The sequence below is a fragment of the Amia ocellicauda genome, chromosome 15 (genome assembly GCF_036373705.1).
Source record: "Amia ocellicauda isolate fAmiCal2 chromosome 15, fAmiCal2.hap1, whole genome shotgun sequence".
NCBI classification, from domain to species: Eukaryota; Metazoa; Chordata; class Actinopteri; order Amiiformes; family Amiidae; genus Amia; species Amia ocellicauda.
In genome coordinates, this window is record NC_089864.1 from 26614704 (window position 1) to 26634757 (window position 20054).

At 39.4% G+C, this 20054-nt stretch overlaps 1 protein-coding gene across 1 annotated transcript in view; it reads right to left on the reverse strand.

The window, feature by feature from the left end:
* LOC136771956 (ELKS/Rab6-interacting/CAST family member 1) overlaps positions 1-20054 on the reverse strand; it is a 315148-nt gene that overhangs the window by 79314 nt on the left and 215780 nt on the right. The window lies entirely within an intron of this gene.

Below are 20054 nucleotides of genomic sequence, written 5' to 3' on the forward strand. Positions count from 1 at the left end.
CTGATAGAGCTGGGGGCTGATATTCAAACGTCACGCAATTCCCTCGCACAAAAAAAGCAATGTGGCACAAAAAGGAAGATAGTCAAACATGGCGCAAAGTATTTGGGAGAATGCAGAGTAACGAAAGTTACCATTGATTGGAAAAGCTGCTATTGGTGGTGTCACCACAGTATGTGCTGATGTGACAGCAGAGGACCCTGCACACACACACGCTGTCCATTAAAATACAATTGCATCTCTGAACTGCAGCTGCACAGCTGTACACACGTAAATACTCAACCTACGGAATAGAGAAATAAAGCCATGGCGCACAAAATTGTTGTTTGACTTCATTTAATAAATAAAATAAAAAAATACATGTGTGACTTGTACACTGTCTCCAAGTAAAACAGCTATACTGGGTATAGGTATGCAACTCCACAGTGGACTGTTATTACCACTGTTTGAGCCAGCTTTGCGCAATTATTAGATGAATGTGCCCCGCAAATATCGGTATATTCAGTCAAATTAGGGCTTTCACGCAATTCAAATTAGATTGTGCTATGCACATGTCAGTCCAGAATACATTTGCATCTCATGTTTGCAATTACCGAGTCATTACCAAACATTAATAAAGCCACAGCATTAAAGGAGCAGGACTCTGCAGGAAGATGAATGAAGGCAGTGCTGGACAGAGCAGCGCAGTTAGGAACCAGCCAAGGTGGCAGGACACGGCCCCACTGCATCACATGCTTGTGTTTGGAAGGTCCTGGTAACCAGGACACATATACAGACAGGTACTATCCACTATTCAGATAATGCAGCACTACACAGGTTTGTGCTGGCCAGGTCATTATGCAGCATGCGACACAGATAATTCAGCATCGTCTCAATACACGGACACGATTTGCTCACTGCTGAGCTCCTCACATCTGTGAGGCCAGTACACCCTTCAGCATATCTTCCCTTTTGCCAGGGTTGCTGTTGCCGGGTATACAGTGCAGAATTACTGTCCAAATGTCCACAGACATGCTGCATAGTACCACATTTCCTATTTATCCATTTATTTGTTTGTTTGTTTATTGCCATTCAGTCAAAAAAGACTGTTAGGAATTTGATTTGGTGCACCACACATACAACCATATATAAATACACTCACCTAAAGGATTATTAGGAACACCTGTTCAATTTCTCATTAATGCAATTATCTAACCAACCAATCACATGGCAGTTGCTTCAATGCATTTAGGGGTGTGGTCCTGGTCAAGACAATCTCCTGAACTCCAAACTGAATGTCTGAATGGGAAAGAAAGGTGATTTAAGCAATTTTGAGCGTGGCATGGTTGTTGGTGCCAGACGGGCCGGTCTGAGTATTTCACAATCTGCTCAGTTACTGGGATTTTCACGCACAACCATTTCTAGGGTTTACAAAGAATGGTGTGAAAAGGGAAAAACATCCAGTATGCAGCAGTCCTGTGGGCGAAAATGCCTTGTTGATGCTAGAGGTCAGAGGAGAATGGGCCGACTGATTCAAGCTGATAGAAGAGCAACTTTGACTGAAATAACCACTCGTTACAACCGAGGTATGCAGCAAAGCATTTGTGAAGCCACAACACGTACAACCTTGAGGCGGATGGGCTACAACAGCAGAAGACCCCACCGGGTACCACTCATCTCCACTACAAATAGGAAAAAGAGGCTACAATTTGCACAAGCTCACCAAAATTGGACTGGAAAAATGTTGCCTGGTCTGATGAGTCTCGATTTCTGTTGAGACATTCAGATGGTAGAGTCAGAATTTGGCGTAAACAGAATGAGAACATGGATCCATCATGCCTTGTTACCACTGTGCAGGCTGGTGGTGGTGGTGTAATGGTGTGGGGGATGTTTTCTTGGCACACTTTAGGCCCCTTAGTGCCAATTGGGCATTGTTTAAATGCCACGGCCTACCTGAGCATTGTTTCTGACCATGTCCATCCCTTTATGACCACCATGTACCCATCCTCTGATGGCTACTTCCAGCAGGATAATGCACCATGTCACAAAGGTCGAATCATTTCAAATTGGTTTCTTGAACATGACAATGAGTTCACTGTACTAAACTGGCCCCCACAGTCACCAGATCTCAACCCAATAGAGCATCTTTGGGATGTGGTGGAACGGGAGCTTCGTGCCCTGGATGTGCATCCCACAAATCTCCATCAACTGCAAGATGCTATCCTATCAATATGGGCCAACATTTCTAAAGAATGCTTTCAGCACCTTGTTGAATCAATGCCACGTAGAATTAAGGCAGTTCTGAAGGCGAAAGGGGGTCAAACACAGTATTAGTATGGTGTTCCTAATAATCCTTTAGGTGAGTGTATATATATATGTATATATAAACAGAGACAGTTCCACACTTCCCATTGCTGGCTGTTGCAGTCTGCTGGACTGGTGCTGTGCGCGGACTAAACCCCATCCTTTTCTAAGCGTTATTTTGTGCATTGCAAACTTTTTTTGGTGTGTGGCGCATACCTACAAATAGCAGGAATCACGTATATTGTCATATTGAGTCATGCATACAATTTATTTGTGCACGGTGCTGAATGGATTGCACCTTTTGATTATTGGGGCCCTGGTCTTTTGAGGGTAGCAAAGAGGGGCAAATGTTTAAATTCTAGTACAGCTCTTTTTTCTCCGCTTCTTTAGTTTAGTTTTGTTTCTTTCAGGCACTGCTTTCCCTCACATTGAAACTCATTTACATGGCTGAATTACCATTGAGCAGAAATAGTCTTGAATCATTTAGTCCTTTCCAGCCTTTTACAGATTATTTGTATCAGATTTAGAAGATTGGAATTGATTAGGAGTCAACTGGAACTGACTGTGCAGGATTTGTTTGATTGCCAAGGAAAGCAGGAAAGATTAACTGAATGTGGACATTACCAGAAGGTGTCCCTATTCTGAGAAGATACTGCCATAGCCTGTTATGTGTGTGTGTGTGTGTGTGTGTGTGTGTGTGTGTATATATATATTACTTTTGTCATTTAGTAAATTAAAGTTGTCAATGCCTAAACACATGGAGAAAATAAAATAAAGTAAGAGCCAAGTTCAGTGACAAAATAATGTCCAAGACTTCTACACATCTAGAACAGTCAAAACCCTGTTTTGTGGAGATGCATTAGGTGATAATAATTAATGTATTTATTCAGGATTCTACAAGATATATGATCATCATAATATCATTTTTATTTTTACCCAATCATATAATTCAGCATTAGGATACAATCGAACACTGTGCAAATTGAAACTGTATAAATCGAGGCATTAAATCAATGGAAAATAGGAGGATAAGGACCTGCGTCCAAGATTTGATAACCTGATATCAAAATGATAGGATATTAAAAAACACAAAATATCTGAATTAATAGCATTATTAAACTCACAAATCATGATAAAATTGCTAGCACCGCCCCTCATTGGTAGATCCCACTTCACCGTTTCATTTCACATCTAGCAGAGTATAGTACTGAACAAACCTGTACAGCCAACCTCTGCTGGAAGTGACTGGCTTGGTGTCACTACTTTAGCCTTCATTCCCAGCTACATGATCATTTAGAGACAAGGTAATTTGCAGCGCTGTCGGCAACCGATCATTGTACTGGTCAGTTCACTGATCCAAAGATTAGCGAGTTGCTCAACCTTATATAATAATATAAATAATGAATTCTTGTCACCAATTAGAACACCACTGATGAGAAGTTGTTGTTTTCACAGGGTCACAAATGTATAGCTCCCTTTTTAAATAGTATTCACAATCAACCATTTAAGTTGTATTGGTGAGCAAAACAATGTAGAGTAAACATAAAGCAGGGTATGGTGTAAATTTAAACAATGGTCTCATTATATAATGCACGTATATGTGAATCAGTATAACTGGGGCTCCGATTGTACATATTGTGTCAAATTTCTCATATATAGAGAATCGTGAAAAAAAACTACCTGGATATGTAAGCTTGCTTGTCATTATAAAAAGTGCTTCAAATATAAAAAAAATATATAAAAAATACATTAATTTAGAAACACTAATTTTGTAAGCTGCATCTTCTAAAACCTTCAGGCATAAAAAGAATGTAGGCTTTTTTTCTTCATTATCTGTATGTTGGGGGGAGGGGGAGAAACAAACTATCATAAAAAAATCAGCAGTCAGTCATGTTTCGATGTGCTGATAATGCTTACCGTTTCTTATGATAGCCGTCACCCATGACACCCTAGTAAATCTGACATCTTTACAGGATTTGTAGATGGCAAGACCGTTCCTATTTGACTAGATAATAATTCTTAGAGTTTAAATGGCAAACGTGAAAGAAAGGTATCCGAGCCATTTACCATCAAATTCACCTCCTTGTTGGATCAACAATAGTTTTGAATGGAAACACATTCTGCTGCAGCTGCTCTGTGTCCTTGTTCAATTATTTTTCAAAACTGCCATCGTTCTTCTCAAACAACTTCACATCTTGACACATTCAGTGTTCAGTTCAAACATTTGATGGCTTCAAATCAAACCCACACCATCACACTACAGCAGGGCAGTGTGCCATTCCTCCATTAAAGAAACACAGAGGTTATAATACCAAGAAGAGCTTCCAGACGATTTCAGGTTTAAATGTCAGAAGAAATATTGCAAAATTGCAATTCAATTAAATTAAAAAGGTTTCACATTTGTCAAACACAGGAAATGAGAAAAGGGGAATTTTGCAATTACCATAGTCTCACCGTGCCCTCCCTATATTTTGTCAGATGTCCAGAACATATGTCAGTGTCCAGTGGATGATTTTAGGTCTCCTGGGTTTCATGATCATTCTATATGCCTTAATTAAAAAATTAAAAGGTGTGGCAAGGTATGTTTTTAAGACTAATTAGCCCTGATGAGGGATCTATATGGGATTAAACGGATGCAGATTTCCACAGTGCAATGAGTCTGGTTTTCATCAGAATAGCTGCTTCTCAGGAACTCGACAGAAATGAAAACAAGCTAAAGGAATGAACAACAATGAATATCTTGGTAAACAGACAGATAAAGGACATGACTAAGTGGGCCATTCCATCCATTAGTTCACCTTTATTCTCTCTGCACTTTGGGGAACATGATTTATAGCTCGGGTGTCTCAATGAGATCCCTATCTGAAGGGATATATAAATACACCTGAACTTCAGCGAGTAGTCAGGTCTGCAAAGGTCAGACTTTGTTTTAAATTTGTTTCTTCTCCTTTAAACAGAACCTAATGTCTCACCTCACACAGACCCCAACACCCTGCGAATGACCTCAGAAGAATCATTCAAAGTCACTATGGCCATTTTTGACAGTAGTTTCCCAAAGTGGTTAAAGGTGATGCGTATAACGACTAGGTAACCCGAAATCCATATTGGAACAATTCTTCTACTCTTTCACAACATCACTGATTGTCTGGTTACGTTTTCCTTCAGCTGCTCCTGTTACTCCTCTTCCGACCAAAGACTCTTTCTGGATCTTTTTCTTCCGTTCTAAGAATTATGCCAGACTGTATTCAAAGAGTTAACACACTTATACTGCAATCATCATGCCACTAGTGAAACTATCAATAGTAGATGATCACAAGAAAACAAGACATGCTTCCCTCAGAATCAATGAGAATGAAAATGTTTCTCTATTATAAACCAGCCTTTGGCTATTTGGAGCTTCGTGTGAGTGTGGCCATTAAAGATGGAGTTTGATTTGATTTGATTTTGATCCGTCTGCTTGTGTCAGAGGGTAAAAGGCCATCTTCACAGGCGGCCTGTTTGGCGTTCATGCTGAATGGGCCGCACTTTCCTTCCTGCCAACACGTGCATAGACAAATAAATAATTTTGCTCTCTTTTAGCTCATTTCCTCGATATAAAAGCCTCCCTTGGTAACCCCTGATCAAAAGTAATTTCAGGCGGTGAATTTCTGCACTGGAATAAAAAATAAATAAATAAAAAATCTTCAGAAGCACACATTATCATATACTGTATGATATTTCCACTCTGTGTATAGTCAAACTACTCATTCACAATTAAATACTGAATATTGAACATAATGCTGCCAAGAGGGGCTAAATGGGGGATAGCTGTACTGTCTCTGAAAATTAATGCTAAAGTAGTGGTATGTCGAGAAAACTTCTTCCAATATATATAAAATAATCAGATGGATACCAGCTCAGAGATAAATGCGAATGGCATCAGCCATTGCCCCTAATGATGACACCTCACATCAAAAACATCAAACAAGCACAAATCATGTATATCCTTCACAGATGATCCCAAAGTTTTACTACAACTCTATAACGGAGACCCCAAGATTTTCAAGCAAACGTCTGAGCATTATCTTTTATTCATGGTGTCTGATGCCTGGGGATGGTGCATCCTAAGGCTAGATCAGTAAGTTGTTGAATGTCCTGTAATATAGATTGTTTGGCCTATAAGACAGAAAAGGTCACAATCCGTGAATTGTCTTACAATGCCAACAGGGATTAGTCTTTCTCTGGGCATTATGCAAATAAAATAATAATTGAAACCGATTAAACCTATGTTCTGCAAACGTTATCAGTGGCAGGACTTTTCTTCACCCTGGTTATCAGAATGCAGATGAAATGGAATCTTTTCACTTGCTTTCCAACATCCTAAAAGCAGCTGGTGAAGTAATGATTCTCAGCCTTGTCATTCTTCCAGTCTAATCAAGCCCATGCTTAACTGCTATGGAGATGTTTCATTGAGCCCTGGCTCCCTAGACACTCTCTCACACTGACCTCTGTGCTCTCCACCGGCTGTAAGGAGGCAGTCGCCGCAGGGGCTCTTCTTATCACCTCTCTTCCTGCCCCTGACAGCCTGTATTTAATTGCCGGTGATAATGAATGCTGAGAAAACAGCGCATCTCCAACCCCTCTGACAAACATGAGCCCCCGCCACCCCTATCTCCCTGCAGCACCCTGGGGACATTGGGAGCGGGCCTGACAGGATCCAGACTGCTCTGTTTAACATCAACTGGCGAAAAAGGGAGGTATTCGATGTGCATGGAAAGCTGACAGGGAAGAGCAGCGGACGTGAGCACTCGGCGGGAAGGCTAAATGTGTCCAGTGGCATCACTTACATCTGGTGACAAGGGCAGAATTCTTGTCACAATCTGCAGCGCACTGCTGAGCAAATGGAGGACATTTTCGAGGCACATTTCACATGATTTTCCTAACAGTATTAGATGAAACCAGAAGACAGGGTGAGTGTGTGTGTCTGAGGTGGGTCGGGCTGGTATATTTCCATATTACTTGAGATTTTGGACAGGTCTGTAGGTTTCACAATGATTCTGATATTTCATAAAAGACCAATAAATTCACATTTAAAGTGCACTGTATAGGGGATTAGTATACTGAGACAGTTTAAAGATAAATCTTGAAATGGAAGCTGAAATCAGAATTAAGAAAGTAACGTTATTCTCATATGTTATTATTATCATTATGTTATTATGTCAAATGTTCTCATATGTTATTCTCAGAAACACACCCAACAGCTTCATATTCTGGGAACACAAGCTTTGAATAGCTGATTTGTTTTTGTTTCCACCTAGGCAAAGTTGCAAAAGACAAAAGTTTATATGCTGAAACTAACCCTGGTTTTATATGTAAAGTGTTGAAGAAAAAATAAACAAAGACTAATTTAAAAAATCTACGCAGAAATGTCAGCACTTTTCAATCTGTGTATGCACTCTGGATGGACTTCATAAACTGGCAACATAAAAAAAACAAATCCAATTGTTTATATGCAGACCTCATCCTCCTGCCAAGTTATCAAACCTAAGCACGCAGACGGGAGTCCCATCAAAAGCTTCCAAAAGCATGGTATCGGCAAGCTGTCATCCTGCCAGATATGCTAAGTGAAGCAAAACTGAATCCCAGGTAGACAGGAGCTCCAGAGCACTGCCATGCCTGCTAGCTGCCAGGATACGGTCTAAATTAGCCACAATAACACAGCTGTACTCCTCAGTAAATGACCATTTGGGGAAAAAGTCAAATAAAATGGACCAGCAAAAGCATCACATTAACCAGTGAAAAGATATCTGAGTTTTTGATCAGAAAGATCCACGTTCTTGGTGGGCCGAAATTGTCAAAGCCATTACATACGGTTGACTCGGATCAAAACCCCATCAGAAATGAACTGCATAACCGAAAGGATGATACAAAGAAGGGTGAAAGGGACGCCAATTTACTTGGATCGCCACAATGGTTTCGCAGTCTCACGCTTGTGGTGGCAGTTCAGTAACTCTTTGCGATGAGAGCACAGAACATGCGTTATATTCAGCAACTTTAACCTCAAGACAGATAATATTTCCAAAGAAAGGGTGAGGTTGACCACAGTTAGTTTGATAATGTTTTGGTTTGGATCATAGGTGCAAATGTTTCCAAATATATAATGCATTTTCTGGAAATCTGTTGTCTTGTGCTAAAGTGTTCCATATTTTGGTGCTTCTGCTTATAATTTACAATTACACACCCTGTACTCGATGGCGGTTATTGTGTTTTCCAGAGCCTTCATCAATCTAGCCAATGAAACCCCACCATCAAACAGTGGGATTATGATTCATGATTAATTGGTGGGTTGAAGTTTTGATGTGATCGTCACAAGCAAATTCATGTTAATATATCCGTGGAATGTAGTGCTCACAGCTGCCTAAACTTGAGACATTATTAAAATTGTGTATGTTTTTCTACTATTTTATGTATTAGTTATTCAGTTTAAGTATTGTCTGCTAAGCAGCACTTGAATGTAAATGTTGTAGTCACAAAGCTGGCAACTACGGTATGGATAATTAAGTGATTCTTGTTTTAAGCTATTCCAAGAAGGATGTCACAGGAGAGTTGAGTCCCAAGGCCTGGGTAACAAAATAGACCAAAGCATCTGCTGCTTTCTTACAGATATATGCTGACATGCTTTAAATATACACTAAACAAATTCTGTTCCTCTCAATATCAAAAGTAAGTAAGAATTCATCATACAGTGATGCACTCACTGATCTGGAAAAAGGAGTCACCTTAAAGGGTATCTGTAGTCAAAAACAAGAAGGTGCTGGACATTTTACCCAGATTGAATGATTACTTTTGACATGCTGCTGTTGTCAACAAAGCACACATAACTGAATGCTTCAGATTTCTTTGATAAGTAACACTCGAGGGCGCCGCCATTTTGCCATTTATTTATGCAGGTCAAAGGTCTATATGAGGCACTGTCATTCATAGCTCTTGAGCGGAAACTTCAGTGAACGACATGCATGCCGGGATAGCTGTCCGAGATATTTGTAAAGTCACGGTCTGATTTTCTTTTCAGCAGAATCTCAGCTACGCATCTTAAAAAAAAACAACAACAAAAAAACTGCACGTCTCTATCAGCAGATGCGCCCAATGCAATGCTGTGCAGCTTAAATAAAAATAGTAGGCTGTCATTGAATATATATCAGGGACACCTGATCTACTTAATTGGCTATACATGTGCGATCACTACAGGTAGCCTTTAAAGATATACAGTGCCTTTTGAATTCCTCAGAATTTCATGCATCTTATGTTGTAAGTCGCCCTGGATAAGAGCGTCTGCCAAGAAATAAAAATAATAATAATAATAAATTATGATTTTTTTCCACTTATCTATACACTATAGTTCCACACTGTTAAGGGGAAAAAATCTGAATTGTGAAATAATATATATATTAAAAACACAAATCTGAAACATCATAATTGGATACATCTCCACCCTCCTGAGTCAATACTTAGTGGAAGCACATTTGGCAGAAATTACAGCTGTGAGCCTGTTGGGATAGGTCTCTACTAACTTTGCACACCCAGATTTAGAAATATTTGACCATATTTGAAAACTGTTCAAGCTCTGGTCGAGTTCCTTGGGGAGCGTTGATGGACAGCAATCGTCTAGAAATGCCATTTTTTTTCGATTGGATTTAGGTCCAAGTTCTGACTGGCGACGAGAAACATCGCAATAACATTATATGATGCTGTCACCAGCATGCTTCGCAGTAGGGATGTTGGGCACTATGATGGGTTTGCCCCAAGCATAACCCTTTTAAGTTAGGCCAAAAAGTTCCATTATAGTTTTGTAAGACCACAAAACTTTATCACGTCTACAGAATCTCCCAAGAGTTTTTTTTACATACTTCAAACGGCCACCCTACCATACAGGCCAGATTTGTGGAGTGCTTGGGATATTGTTGTCACATGCACTTTTTGACCATAAAAGCCTGTAGCTCTTGCAAAGCTGCCATTGGCCTCTTGGTAGCCTCTCTGTTCAGTCTCCTTCTTGCTCATCCAGTATGGACGTATGGCCTGTTCTAGGCATGGTCTTGGTGTTGCCGTACACCTTCCACTTCTTAATAATCATCTTGACCACACGCCAAGGGATATTCACTTATGTTGTAAGTCGCCCTGGATAAGGGCGTCTGCCAAGAAATTAAAATAATAATAATAATAATATTCAAGTCCTTTGATATTTTTTATACCCATCCACTGATTGGTGTGTTTCAACAACTTTGTCCTGCAGTTCTTTTGAAAGCTCTTTGGTGCTCATGGTTGAGTCTTTGTTTTGAAACACACTACCCAGCAGAGGAAACCTACAGGAACTGCTGAATTTATCCTGAGATCATGTACATTACTACAATTTATCATAGGTAACGGCAATTTAACTTGATTAATGCTTACGAGTTAATTTAGGATTGCTATTACAAGGGGGGTGAACATCTATACAACCAAGCTCTTAATTTTTTTTTATTTGTAATTAATTTTCTACACATTTTTAGAAAACAATTTCCCTTGGAAGTTGAGGGGTAAGATGTGTAGATAAATGTTAAAAAGCAATACACTTCCTCAAGAGAGAAACCTATAATACATTTCTGCTCTGAGTTTGGAAGATGGTCATAGACAAGAGGCCAAAACAATATTCAGACAAAAGGCTAAGGGCTTCAGAGAGGTTGAGTGTAGGTCTGCTGGCACTCATGTTTGGATGAAGATCACAACAAACAAGTGCAAGAGCCAATGGAAGGGCTACAATTAGGGACCTGACAGTATGCAAGTCCAAGTTCTACAAAGGGCACAAACTGATGTTTTCATTGGGAGTCTGGTAAAGCTTTTCGGATGACACACACTTTCTAACTTGACTATCCCAGATGCTCAATATGGCTACAGTCTGATCAGAACTTCACACGGTGTCCTTGGCCAGATTTATCTGCTGCCACTACAGTGCCTTCATCATCTGAAGTCCAAGGCTACAGCAGATACCCCTGGCAGACAGTCATGGCAGCTCTGCAAGGCCTGCTATTAACAGCCAAGGTAGACAGCATTGAAGGGGGGGAGGAGTTGCCATTCCTTGACTTTCTGCACTGACAAGCAGGCTGACACTATAGCTTTTCACACCGGGGACTCAACTAAGTCTCAAGAATTTTAATTCCAGTATATATAGCTTGATGACGTGCACAGAAACAGGAACAATCTGGAATGATGATGTTTCTGAATTACTTTTTGCTAAAATGCTAGCAAACTACTGTTGCAGTCCTTACTGACATCATCCACTGACATCCCTATGTCCAAATCATCACTTCTGCAGTACCTGTCACTAGCTCATATTTATTTTTTCATATATTATAAACATGACCACAATACCACAGTTTGGAAACCTGACCTGTAGTCCTAGGTTTTGCATATGCAATATTTGATGCCGGCACACACTTTTTCAAGCTACAGGAAGTATAGCGAGCATTAGGTTTCACAGGACTATTAAACATGAGTGCTTTACAAATACCCCCTGCCCCCAAAACTCTTTCCAGGGACTACGCCTTTTGTTTGTGTTTTTCGCCCCTCCCCACAGCAGTTACTGGATCATCCCTGTTTTTTAAGTGAACCTAGCATCTGGGGCTGGTTGTACTAACAGGATCAGAAAACAGGATTGGATCCGGGCTCACTGGATCCGGATCATGAAAAGGCGTTGTACGAAGCAGATTAAGATCAGGATCCGCCGATCCGAGTGTTTGATCCGATTATTAAGCAGCATGTGAGGTAACTAAGCAGTTTCCTATGAACATAAACCGGCTCGTCCGTGTCTGTGCAGCTGTTTGAACTTCTACCACTCTAATGACACTCGCAAAACTTTCAGAAAACTATACTGTGCTATATTTGTAATGAGTTTATTAATTAAATAAGCTTAGTTGTTCACTATGTTTCCCAATGTATGTTAATGTCAGTGTGCTTATGCTGTCGTTGTACATTGGATCTGACAATTATGTAGTCCTTCATCCGAAAAGGACATTGGATACATTAAAACCGCACAAAGTACACAACCTTCCCAGTTTATTGCATTGGTGTGCGTTTCTTTAACACCTCAACTACAAAATTATTATAATAAACAGCCGATTATCAATTTTATTTATAATGCACTCTTCTCATACCCAGAGAGCTACAGCAAGCAGTCAAAACAGACAAGATCAAACAGGCAACACAGCAGTAGCAACTCAAGAGTATTTAAAAAAAACTAAAGAGAGATCGTATAAGCTTAAAAAAAGGTGAGTTTCTAGAAATCTCTTAAAGCTATGAATTGTAAGGGCGCTTCTCAAAGCATTGCACAGCCGTGGAGCTGCTACAGTCGGCTCTATTACCCGAAATCCTGAGACTGCAATCTGGGTGCTTGAGAAATAAGAGCTTTTACATGATTTACAATAAATAAAAACACAACAATATCGCACACAAACTACACCTCACCATAAAGACACAAAAGCAGAATGCACGGTTCATCATTATACCGTTTATTTGAAAATAATCTTTGTAAACAATGTAAGTCACATTTGTGTTGTTTATCTGTGATTAACCAGATGTGTCTACATCGATAATGTTACCTACTACTTGCTGAAAGCTGCCGGTTGCAAAAAACCTCATTGCTAAACAGAGCTTCAAACGTGTGGGTATGAATGACTGCGCTCCGATTTTGGTCCCACTACAGGATCAGTTATGTCTGTGAGGTTTAATATGCTTTATGGTGTTAATCTGTACCGCTTTCATACACTTTCCTCACCAAAAACCTCTTAAGGATTTTCCCTAACTTTAAATACTCGTGGTCTGCGTGTTTGACGTCTGTGAACCAAACGAAGTATATGGAGTTCCTCTATTTTAAAAGGTTGGATCAAGCTCTGATCCTGGTCAAAAGCAGGATCAGTTTTGAGCTCGGATATGAGTTCTGATTGTGCCCTGTTCCGTTTAGTACAACACAATTGAGATCAAAATCAAGATCAGAGCTCGGATTTGAGCTCTGATCCGTATAGTACCAGACAACTGAGATCGAGATAAAGATTGGATCCCAAATCTGGTTCCTGGGCGGCATCAACAGAGCTGGGCTGGGCAGGAGTTTAGCCTGGCCAGCTGGGCCCTGAAGGCAGCCCAAGCAGGTGGTACCAGTCAATCGGCTCATTAGCCCAGACTCCAACGGACTCTGACACTGCTGGAGCTGCAACTCCAATTCTAAACGATGTGAGATTAAAGCAAACTAACAACGTTTACGTGCACAGAAGACACACTTATTCTAAAGTCTTAGTCCGAGTACTGATTGGAACCACCAGCAGATGTTCAGTGCAATCCCAAACCAAGACCAAGAATAAGAATCAACTAAATACTCAGTCCAGTCCAAAAACAATTCAAGGTTTTAAACATTTTAAAATAAAATATTAATTAATAAAATAGTTGGTGAATAAAGTACTTACGCTTTCAAATTTTAAGCAGCTTAATACTATTAACAATGGAAACCATGGATAATGATGAAAATGGAAAAGAAAGTGGCTTAGTTTAAATAAATTAAATACATTTGTTTATATTCAAAATCACTTAAAAAAATGGGAACTAAAAGTCATCCTTACATTAGCAGGTACTAATACACATCACTACACTCACCATTTCTCTTCTCTTGAAAAACAAACCCTGTGTGAAAAATGTGGCGACATTCGGCACCAAGACCATCTTTATGACGGCCCACTGCGTCTGTGATTCACAGAGACTAGGTGTTAACTTTAAGAAGCTGAACCTATTGTAAGAATGCAGAACAAGCATCCTTAGAAAAGACATTTCACACGGCCCAAGCTTGTCAAACCTCTTGATGAATCTGACTCTGAGGATATCATAGAAGACTTTGGGGCTTGTACCTCCAGCTGCTCAGGGGAGTCGCACAGCCTGGAAAGTGTTAAAAGGAAAGCCCAGGAGTAGGGGCGCCCTGCTACATTTTTCCCATTTTTTCCTGGGAATGGAGATATAAATCAGGACTGAAGGCTAAGGACAAGCTGCTGCAAACTGATTCATGGTTTTCAATACCATCATCCCTGGAGACCGCCCCGTTTATTAGGGGGGAAATTTCTTAAATGAGACCATTTCCCCCTTGCCTTCCACATCCCCACTTAACGAAGAAGAAAAAAAAAAAAAAAAAAAAAAGATGAGCTTCATCCACTCCCGATCATCCCAAGATTTCATCATTTTCGAGGACAGTCGTGTATTATTATTGCTATAAAAAGTAGGAAGTTACTGTTGCGAGAAGCAAGTGTAGCCACACCTTGATAAAAATGGGCTGCTCACGATGAGCCTTCACACGGCTGAGGGTCCAGGGCTTCCCGTGCTAGGTCAGCCTCCATAAATCCTCTATCCACATCAATCAGCAAAGGCTTTGGAAATCGAGAGAAAAAAAAAAGACAAATCTAAGCCCACTGCTTCTTACTAGACTAGAGTAGGAGGCCTGTGCTGCTGTACTTACCCTACTGAGAGTCCACTGTTAATCTGGGGTAGTAGATCAAAATCACACTGATGAGTCTCAGGTCAAAGGCACAAAGGGAAATCTTAGCCAAAAATATCAGCTCTCGATTTAGACTGTTACCACAAGACAACTACATAAGCACTGGTATGTGAATGCAGATAGGGCCTGGTTTATCTAGCACAGTGGTGGTTCATCTTAGTTGTTTCTTTTTTCCCCTGAGCTCTCAATGACTGATTTTACACCACTGATTGAAACAGTTAAGCATTACTTCCAGGAAGTAGGCAGGTAGTGACGTGATGAGACCTAATAAACCTACACGACTGTGTCCTGTGGTAAAATAAAGATCAGGGTATTGAACTGATTGCTAACTGAAGCCCGGACTGAATAAGAGAGCTATGGGATCATCAGCCAAATGCACACCAGTGAGTGTGGCGCTGTTCAACTGTCATGGGTCCTGGGACTTGATGAGATGAACGCACATGCAAGTTGAACTTAATTTGCAATTAAGGATACGGAGGAATGAGATAATGATGCGAGTGAGAAATGGTATGCTAAATCGGTTTTAATATTCATCCAAGGCTTTATGTAGGAAAAGGCTATCTGTGAACTCTAAGGAGAAAGTGGAGCTAGTCTGAAGAGAAGAGCTAGTCTGTCACAACACACAGTCATTGCCCACCCACAGAACTGTGGTTTTCACGTTAAAAAATTACAGAGACGAGACAGTAGTCAGTAGACAATTTTATGTGGATGTGCATTCCTTTGTCTGGAATGCTGCAACCAGTACCTTCAGAGAACATCAAGCATCTTTCTCATGGATTCCAGGAGATGCTACATTCTTGTGGCATTTGGGTTTTAGTCAAAAACCACTAGAGAATATGAAGTGATGTTTGCTGTTGAGGATAATCCAATTGATAAACTGGGTGGTTTATTTCAATTCTTAGTATTCATCCACATAATAAAAACCTATAAAAGTGATCCAATTCAGTAAATAGTGTATACATTTTATGCGAGTATATGTATATCATATAGGCAAGTGATATTTAATTTCTGTACCTTTATCCCAAATGTATTCTTTACTCTCGTCAATTGTACAGTCTATTGCACTACTATTGGCTCTAGAATCTAGTTAATCTATTGTTAGTAGGACATGGGAGAACTTTTTTCCTAGTAAATTTGTATACATCATGCCAAAAATGCTTGACACTACATCTGTTGTCTCACCATGTATACTTTAAGAGCCAAAGTTATGTTAGCTACTGCTAGACTTAAAATATCCTTCTGGGCATATAATAAAAAACAAAAATAAATCACAGAGTAACACTGAGAGAAGCTTGTGTGAATGGGCAACAATGGGTTGGACCGCAAAACACAGAGCTGAAGGAACCAGCAGGCCTCTGGAGTGCTGTGGCTGGGTGCAGCATTTATGTTCTCGCAAAGGGATCAACGCCTCTGTGTTTTGTTTGACCACAAATCATCTTGGCAAATGACACTCTTATTGTACGATGCTTTTCATTCTTTAACCACACCACTGAGTAGGATGTATAGGGGGGAGAGGGGATCTCAAATTCCACCTTTGGAGTCCAGACTTCTTCACTGTGTGGGGTACAACGGGTAATCTCAGACTCGTGAAGTCATTCAGATTGTGTATTGATTGCAAGGTCGGAGAACAATCCGATTCAGGCACCATTGCTAATCCAGTAATACCCCCAATCATCCCTGCAATTATATCCATTAAAAGGGACCAAACAAATCTTCGTAAAGTCTTATTGAGTACTAGTCAAAGGCTTTCTGCTTAATCTTCTGTTATAATCTCCTGTTATACACTACATCAAACACAGTTGATGTTTGTACTCTACACTCAAAGATCCTGGGATGCACACAAACAAATCAAACTGAGACACCCCAGTGTTTTAATACCTGGCCCAGTTCCCCCAGCTTAAGACTGTTTATGGCTGTTTTGGGAGGGCCTGACATATTCTGCTGGTTTCCCCATCTGGACATGTCCAGTAGAGTTATTTCCTTCACCGTCAGAACTTCTCTCCTACTCACTTCCAATGGACAAGTTGTAACTGTCATTCTCTTAACAGGCCTGTTTTTCAGCTATCTTTATTTCCCTGTAGTAAGAGATATTAAAGCATTTGTTTTGTGAGCTATGCATTCTGACGTTGTGTATATGTATTATACATATTACATTTTAAAGTGAAAATGAAAAAAATATCAATATTATCAATTATAATAGAGGGAATTTAAAAATGTTCTGCCCACTTTCCCCTCTGGATGATTTTGTCTTGAATTCAAATTGTCCAAAAAAAAAAAAAAAGACTAACAGCTCTAAAAGTAACTTTAAAGAAGTACAGTATGGGTAGAATTACAAACAAGTTTTACGACACGTGTGAGGTGGGGTAGATTCAATTGGCAAAAGTGAAAGCAAGGAAACCAAAATTGGGTATTTTTTGATTACCTACAAAACTAATTCCACAGTTCAGGGAAACATGTTATGATCAGATCCAAAGTCTTGAATTTCGTGCGCCACAAACGTCCTCAAATACAAGATTTATTTATTTAAAGACATACTTGCAGATGATGATTCAAACCTCAAACCATTTTCCAGCCCTCATAAATTGGAAATATATATGCAGCAGTAGCCGTCACTGCCATAATAAAAATTGCCCTTAAGACCTTTAATCACGCAAGAAATGAAATGGCTTTAAAATTCATTATCATATCAACATTTATTTACATTATGAAATACCTTTGTGACCTATCATATACAGATCAAAACAAATTGCTCTGTTAAAATTCACATTAGTGAATGTAAGAGTGTGATTCTTACAAAGCACACGGATAATCCAATCAGCAAACATTGTCAAAGAGATAAGCATGATCATTTCGTTTTAAAAGACTGAAGGGAAAAGAAAGGTTTATGAAACTAACAAAATGAACCCTCAGGGATTAAACAAAGAATAGGATTATTTTTAACTGTTTTTTACAATTTAAAATGTCTAGATATGGGTGTCTATTTGCATGAATACTTAAGATTGATTGAGTGCTTTCACTGTGTTAAGGAAAAAGAATGGGAAAACAATGAAAGCAAGAAAGATAAAGAAAAAAAGATTGCCTCGCAAACAAACTGCTTTTCTCATGGTTTTGTTTTTCCCAGATATTTTGGGGGAGGGGGATTAAAAACTACAAGTAAACTGAATAGCCAGAAATGTCAACCTGAGAAGTGAAATGCTACAATGCACAAGCAGTAAGGTTTCCACCAATGAGAGAAATTACAGATAATTCAGTCTTTGCTATTTTATAAGAGAAGCTGGTATGCCAAATGTGGCAAAAGAAGTTGACATCGTAAAAAAATAATAATAATAATAATAATAATATATATATATATATATATATATATATATATATATATATATATATATATATATATATATATATATATATATATATATATATATATGTAGCATTCATCCAAGCAAATAGTCCTATTAATGATGGCACCTTGATTACACCTCATATATGGTCCCTGAGGTGACTGTGATCCAGAGCAGAGGGGGAGTAAAGCAGTGATTTGAGGAAGAGGAGCCCCCGTACCATTTCCCTCTCTGAGAAGACGTGCAGCTGCAGGGCAGGAGCACAGAGGGATTGAGAGAGAGTCCGTGTGCTGGTCAAAAACCTGACAAAAAACGCAGCCAGCTCCCCAGCCAAGCTGAGAGCAATTAGCCAGAGACTGACAGCTCTAATCCCTGCCAGTTACAAACAGCAAGCTAAACAGCTAAGCCCCTGATGAAAGAAGAACCCATGTTCTGATTAGAAAGTGTGGTGGGTCCCCCTCCCCCCATCCCCGTGTTTTGCCAGTTCACGGGAATAGAAGGAAGCTCTAGCTGTAATCTTCCACATCAAAATGGGTCAAGTCTTCCATAGCAGAACAGAGCAGAGCAGCAGAGGGGAGGCAGCCGAAATTAATTCCATTCTACCTTGAAATACAAACCAGGACAAGGCAGACTAACATGAGTAAACAAACAGCTTCCTTTCACGGATGTACTTACTTACTTACTTTATTTAACCTACAAATCTTTCTTTCATTCAGTCTTTATGCTATGCAAGCCACCTATTTGAGACGGATACGATTTACCGTATTATTCCTGGCCATTATTTAAGGGATGCTTGCAAAATAAATGTTTAGGCATTCAAAACAAAAGGGACCTTTCACTGGCAGCCTTAAAGAAAAAAACATGTACATGCTTTTAAGCATGCTAGAAAAGTTTAGTTTTTTCTACTGAGAAAATAAATAGAAGGCAAATACTTTGCTTAATGTCACCTTTGTTGAAGAATTAATGGGCATTAAGATATGTTCAACTAGATTTGATTTTGTCTTTATACAGGAATTAATTTTGCTACTGGCAGTACTGTATCAAAGTTGCAAAAGTATGAAAGTATTATTCTTTGAATCTCTTTGTCCACATTGATATTTCTAATCTGTTTTAACTGGGAAAAGGAACTGTCAGGAAGTATTCAAAACCACACATGCCCTGCATGAAAAAGCACCACTAAATATTTTGGACTGGGTAACAAGTTTGTGCACTGAACATGGATTGGGCACCATATACTATCATTATACATTGTAGATGCAAAGTAAAAGCTAGCAAACAACTATTTTATATTATGCCAATCTGGGTATAAATATAGCCTGTGGGCAGTCAAGACCCACAAATTCAACAAATTTCACTCACAAAGAAGGAGTAATTAAAATAATAATAACGTAGTGGAAATTTACCTTTGCTGTAAAATTACAATACTGACTTTGTCTGCTTTGCATACTCTAGTCTAAAGACTTCATTAAAGAACCAAGAGTGTGGCTCTCATTTAAGATGAACAATGTCTGTGTCTGTATATTAAAGAGCGCCTTTGCACATCAAGCTTTCTGACCAATTGTATCACACGTTTCTGAATTCAAAAACCAGATCAAAAGTTTACCAATATAGACTAATCCCTGGTTGGGGGAAACGGTTCTCTGTGCCCTTTAGCAGTGTGCTGGAGACAGACATGAGGTCTGGCAGCACTGTCACAACTGTATTAAAACACTTATAAAAGCTCACAATGGCAACTGGTAATTCTTTGCCGTTATAATAGGCTGGACCCTTATTTTATATTCTGGCTTCTCCCGCTCTGACTTATGGGTGATTATGGTATTGTGTGAAATGTTTTACTGCTCTCTAAGTTTTGTTGATTCTGCATCAGTATAAGATCTGCTGTATATACAGTATGT